Source organism: Coenobita brevimanus, chromosome 101 (assembly GCF_032717465.1).
Source record: "Coenobita brevimanus isolate Jiangsu-jjx chromosome 101, ASM3271746v2, whole genome shotgun sequence".
In the NCBI taxonomy this organism is placed as follows: Eukaryota; Metazoa; Arthropoda; class Malacostraca; order Decapoda; family Coenobitidae; genus Coenobita; species Coenobita brevimanus.
Genome location: NC_137054.1, coordinates 24,358,505 through 24,365,281, shown reverse-complemented (window position 1 = coordinate 24,365,281; position 6,777 = coordinate 24,358,505). Strand labels below are relative to the sequence as shown.

Here is a 6,777-nt window from a genome sequence, read left to right as displayed (position 1 = left end):
CTGGAATGTCAGTATTATCGTGTGACATTTGTTTGCATATTTTGGCAGTTTTATTTGTCGATACTCCAGCGGATGTCACCAAGTTAGCTCCAACTTTACTTCTGTTGTGTTTTCTGGTTGGTGGATGATTAGTCAAATCTTAATCCTTAAATTTCCTTTCATCATATTCATTGCAACTACCACTAGATTAAAGATCGAAAGATGTTGATGGAAATATAGGTTCATCAGGCAATTTTCGCCTTTTTGAAGGGTGAATGGTGTCCTTCCTTGCAAATTGACCGGTTGAGTACCCCACTTCTTTGCTTTGCACTTGTAGGTGGTAGAGTTGCTTATTTTTAGTGGATAACCATTGACCATTTACGTTGGTGATATCAAGAAGTTTATTTTGGGCATCATACCACATTGAGTACACCGCTTCCCGTTCGATCAGCGAAGTTAAGCAACGTTGGGTCTGGTTAGTACTTGGATGGGTGACCGCCTGGAAACACCAGATGCTGTTGGCATCCCTACGTGTCAAGTGGGGTTGGTGGAGGATTAGTGTCCCTCCCTGTAAAACAATTAACTCTAAGCCGTTAGCCACCCCGTTTGGGATACATGGCGTCTGGCAATGAATGAATATTTTCCCCTATTGACACGTTCATCGTAAGATTTCAGCACTTTGTCAAGCTCTGCTTGTATTGCTTGATCTGACACATGTGGAAAGTTCAATTTATTCTCACATAATTTTGAAATTTCTTTGGAAATTTCGACTATTCTTTCTTTCTTAATTTGATTTTTACTCCAAGAATCTGGTAACGGCCAACAACTTGCATTTGGTTTGCATTCTGCATTTTTCTTCTAATGAAGACTCTTCTGAAGGCACAATTCCTCTTCTATGTGACTGCCGCAACCGCACCATGTTAATGGTCCAGACATCCTTGTTCTTCTGTACGATATCATGTTTATCTGAAAAACAAAAAATATTTAATATATAACAGAAACACACTAACTAATTATTTTGCTAACTCTTCACCTGCAAACTGCGAAAATAACTGTTAGATGCTGAAAACTGCGTCCCGTTCTATAATATTTAGATTATTCTAGATTGTTCAAAACAATGTTAAACCATACAAGAAGGTTACAAACTGTTCTACAAAGTTCCAAACGGGTCTAAAATCTTCTGTACAAGTCTATAAAGTTATAAACAAATCTATAGAAAGATTGAGAAAGTGATAAAACTTGCGTGTGGGAACGTTTAATATATGGTAATCCATTTTTTATTTGGGAGTGACCATTTAAAACTGAGATGGATAAGGGCTTTTTTCTTTGTTCTTAAACAAAAGCTCATCAATTTAGGATACAGGCTACATTATACTTGAAAAAAAAATCATAAAGTTATAACCCCAATATTTATCTATCTATCTATCTGTATATATATATATATATATATATATTATATATATATATATATATATATATCCATCATCGAATCTTATGTTGCCTCGTGAGGAGCGTAAGAGCCCGGGACTGGAAAAGTTGGTCCTGACATTTTAGAGGAGAGTGAGCAGCCTCACTTATCTCTGAGTGGTATTACATGAGCATAAAGCACTAGCCAACCCTTGGATATAAATCTTCACCAGCTCAATCCGACTGGAGCGCCATAATTACCCACTAAACCACCATGTGTCATAATTTGGTAATCTGGTTACCACCCCGTGTAGTAAATGGTTTCTTGATGTACAGGACACCATTTGACTTGTCACTCAGTGTAGAGTCACCTATAGGCAAAAGGAAGAGGAAGGAATGAAGGAAAGAAAGACAGAAGAGGGAGTGTAAAGGCACCCATGAGCAGATGGATGAGGAAAGAATGAAGTAAAGAAAGACAGAAGAGGAAGGAGGGATAGAAAGAAGGAGAGGAAAGGACAGACACCCGAGAGCAGCACTACATCGAGTGAATGGATGGTGAGTGCCCCTACCATATATATATATCTCATCTCATCAGCCATTTGAGTGTCCACTGCAGGACCGGCCTATCCCGACTGAAGTGGGGACAATACAGCCAATGTATCTCTACCTAGTGGATTAGGCTGTCGGGTAGAGATTGTATGTAGGGTGAGAAGTGCTTGTAAGTGTAATTGTGGTGATGGAGTGGCTTTGGATGTGTGTGTAGTCTGTGAACCAAGTGTAATCGGCCCGTGCAAGCCGACTGGGTGCAAGCATACTTTATAGTATGCGACACTGGTTCCACCACAGCACCCCTTGTGTCCGCCAAGCGGTACGTGGCCAGAAGAACGCTCCCAAAGTTTATTACCCTGGTGGGGCGCTAACCTTTGTCCTTCAGTGTATGAAAACGCACACTTTACCACTGTACCACAGAGCCTCCACCATATATATATATATATAACTTTACCAGTGCACCACAGAGGCTCCACAATATATATATATATATATATATATATATATATATATATATATATATATATATATATATATATATATATAACTTTACCAGTGTACCACAGAGGCTCCACAATATATATATATATATATATATATATATATATATATATATATATATATATATATATATATATGGTGCAGCCTCTGTGGTAGAGTGGCAAAGTGTGCGTTTTCGTACACTGAAGAACGAGGGTTCGCGCCCCGCCAGGGTAATAAATTTTCGGAGCGTTCTTCTGGCCATGTACTGCACTGGCGGACACAAGGGGTGCTGTTGTTGAATCAGTGTCGCATTCTGTAAAGTATGTTGGCACCCAGTCGGCTTGCACGGGCTGATTACACTTGGTTCACAAACAACACACACATCCAAAGCCACTCCAACACATCACTTACACTTACAAGCACTTCTCACCCTACATACAGTCTCTACCAGATAGCCTAAGCCACTTGGTAGAGATACATTGGCTGTATCATCCCCATCTCGGTCGGGATAGGCCGGTCCTGCAGTGGACACTCAAACGGCTGATGAGATTATATATATATATATATATATATATATATATATATATATATATATATATATATATATATATATATATATATATAAAGCCTCAGTGGTAGTGTATGCATTTTCATACATGGGAAAACGAGGGTTCGCGCCCAGCTAGGGTTACTTTGGGAGTGTTCTTCCGGACATAAAGGGTGCTATGGTTGAACCAGTGTCGCATACTATAAAATATTCTTGTACCCAGTCAGTTTGCAGGCCAATTACACTAGGTTCACAGACTATGCTCAGATCCAAAGCCACTCGAACATTACAATCACACTGACAAGCACTTCTTACCCTACATACAATATCTACTAGACAGTCTAAGCCACTTTGTAGAGATACATAGGCTGTATCGTCCCCACTTCGGTCTGGATAGGCCAGTCCTGCAGTGGACACTCAAATGGCTGACGATTATTTTATATCTATCTATACATACATATATATATATATATATATATATATATATATATATATATATATATATATATATATATACTAGCAGGGGTACCCGGTGTTGCCGGGGTCAAAAAGGCGAACATTCTAATCCTGTTGTAGTAGTTCAATCTTTCTTTCTGCTCCAGAAAGACCATGTACCCCTTACGTTTTTGAAGTGGGATAACAAGAGGTTCAGGAACATTATATTTAAGCTTTTGCAGACTAAAGCACAGTATTTGTGCTCACTTGTTTATTATTACTTGCGACCTCAAATGATCTCCAACTGGTGACCTCAAATGACCTCGGAGGTCAATCTCACATAGCTAAGTCCGAGCTGGAGGTAATGTGAGTCTACATACCAAAACTTGGGCTGCTGGGTTGAGTCGTACGATCGTGTATTACCGGTTACCTCAAATGACCTCCAACTGGTGACCTCAAATGACCTCGGATGTCAACCTGATATAGCCTATGTGCGAACTGGAGGTCATGTGAGTCTCTGTGCTAAAAATTAGACTGTAGGGGTACCCAACGTTGCCCGGACAAAAAAGGCGAACACTCTAACAGTGACCTCAAATGCCCCAGCTTCTGAATTTTGACTCCCCTAAAACCATCCTTGGGTCACCCTGATTCAGAATATATATGGGCCTGGTTGTCTCTGGCCCTTGGTTTTGAACGTGATCAAGGACAAACAAACAAACAAAGCTGCTGTTTTATATATATATATATATATATATATATATATATATATATATATATATATATATATATATATATATATATATATATATATATATATATATATATGATTGCTAACAAGAAACGTACAATGCCTGACAAGTCAAGGGATTTCCTGGAATCCAGGAAACCTTCTACTAAGCTTAGTGGTGCCCATTCTACCCTCTATTTCCTACGTGCGTAAACATATGGTGAGGGAATTTGATCAGGGTTAGCGACCCCAGATTGACTGCTAAACTGTTTGGCAACAATTCATGGAGTCTTGGAGAGCCCTCCTCAGGTCCTTGCAAAATTTGGCAGGTTCGTATGGTCTTGTTGAATTCGAGAGACATAAATGAAGAGAGGAAGTGAGTGGTTGTTGTTGTTGCCCAATCCTAATCATGCCTGGCCCAGCACACTGCAGTTAAGCAACTACCCCTGTGGAGTCGCATACTGTAGGTTCCCTACACAGTTAATGTTGCATCTGTGTCTCAGTATGGCATGTGTTGTGCAGTGCTCAACTGCGTAGGTTATGTTGTGCGTGCCTAATCCACAAGCTGGGCATGTGTCATACAGAATTTCAACCAAGCCTGAAGCTATGTTGGCAACTGGGGAGAGCTGGATGATGATCTAAGCCTAACTAGGCTAACTAGATAAGCCATATTTTCAAATGTATGATATGAACCATCTGTCCCGAAGTGGTTTGACTAGGATCAAAGCGTACAAGTAGAGGTAAGTTTTTGGACAAAATCTGAACTAAATTTTATAATCCTTTTTCCCTGTGGAAATTGGACCAGATTATGGTGTAATTCGGCGCCTTCCAAGTTGAATATTTCATTCCTGCTTGCACTAGACGACTTTATTCAGGCAAAACAAAAAAAAGACCCCCATTAGCGAAGGTGATAATGAAGGCTGTATCCAACCCTTCTACTTGAAGAATCCTTCTTCAGCTGGAGAAAACAAATCTGGGGGTACCAGTGGTAAGGTGAAAAATCCGTCACCAGTCTGAAGAGATTAATATATACGAGGAAAAAACTCTGGGCGTTCTACAAAGATATCGTAAAAAAAAAAAAAAGTCGCATCCTCCATCTTGCTCATCTGCACATGAGTCCCGTCCATGAACCATTCCCCGCCTCACCTCCTGGATATGAATAGTAAACACAGGCGTCCAGTTATGCCAAAATTAACGCCCAATTATACAAATCTAAGAACCTGTTACCCAGATGTAATGGCCCATGTTAAAAAGCTTAATGGCGGCAGTGCAAACTTGGTTAAAGAGGGAGGGAAGAAGATGGTGGAGGTGGGAAGGAGAAAGTGAGGGGGAGTGTGGTGGAAATGGAAGGGAGGGCAGAGGTTATAAAGGGCACACGGAGGAAGACAACTGGAACGGAAGGAGAGAGAGGCTTAACCCTTTCACTCCGTTGATGACTTTTAACTCTTTCAGCTAAATGATATTATCTTACTTCTCAATACATTGAGGGTCTATCTAACACCTTTCAGCACAGCATCTTATGACTTCTTCAGCACAACAATATTTCAGTGTATCTTATTTAACTTGCTTCAGTTCTGTGGCATCTCGTCAAAACTCTTAAGCACAACGTATGTACTAAATCATTCAGATCGATGACCAGTTTTAAATTTTGCATTATGATGTCTTTTTTCTTTTTCTTTGCCAGACCATTTTACTCTGTTCGTCTCGTATTAAAGGCGTTAGAAATATTTTCCATTTAATGCATCAGTAATTTAACACTTATAGATATTCATAATTTATATATATATATATATATATATATATATATATATATATATATGTGTGTGTGTGTGATAAGATGAGAAGGTGTGTAAAGGATACAAGAGCATATAGAGGTTGGGGGAGTGGACTTTCTAACCACCACTTGGTGGTGGTGAGAATCAGTGGTCCAAATGAAATGAAGGAACAGAAGAAGGGAAGGACAGGAGGGAGTAGTTCATACAAGGAGGGTGGAAAGGTTACAAGAGGAAGGAAAAAAGGCAGAATATAAGAGGGAAGGGGAGGAGCGATTGGATAAATATGGATTGGAGCAGATGGGGGACGTGGAAGGTACATGCAAGATATTCACAGAACAAATCTGTGCAGCATGTGAGGTGGTGTGTGAGGTGAAGAGAAGACGAAACGGGTTGCAAGGAACAGCATGGTGGAAAGAAGAGGTGAGACAGGCTGTGGCACAAAAAAAGAAAGCATAGGCTATAGTGAGCGGATAAGAAGCAGGAGTGTGGAAGAAATTGAGAGACGGAAGAGAGAGTTAAATGTAGAGAGGAGGAGGGAGGAGAAAATATTTGTAAGAGAGAGTAAGAAGAAAGTGGATGATGAGGAATTTGGAAGGAATCTGAGTGTAAAGTGGAGGGAATGTAAAAATAATGTTCTGGAAAGAGGTAAAGAGAGTTAGAGTGTCAAAGAAGTTAGTCCGGGAGTGAAAGATAACAATGGTATATTACTAGTGGACAAGGGAGAAAAAGTGAGCAGAAAGAGAAAACACTTTAAGGAACTGTTGAACATAGAGAATGAAAGCAATGCGAGTATAAGTGGCCGGGGGAATGACTGAGTAGGACGGATGTGAAAAGAGAGGAAGAAATCAGTAGGATGGAAGTTGTCGAAGCAATGA

At 39.9% G+C, this 6,777-nt stretch overlaps 1 pseudogene; it reads left to right on the top strand.

The window, feature by feature from the left end:
* The first annotated feature begins 384 nt into the window (after positions 1-384).
* LOC145415230 (5S ribosomal RNA) lies at positions 385-504 on the top strand (annotated as a pseudogene).
* Positions 505-6,777: the final 6,273 nt, after the last annotated feature.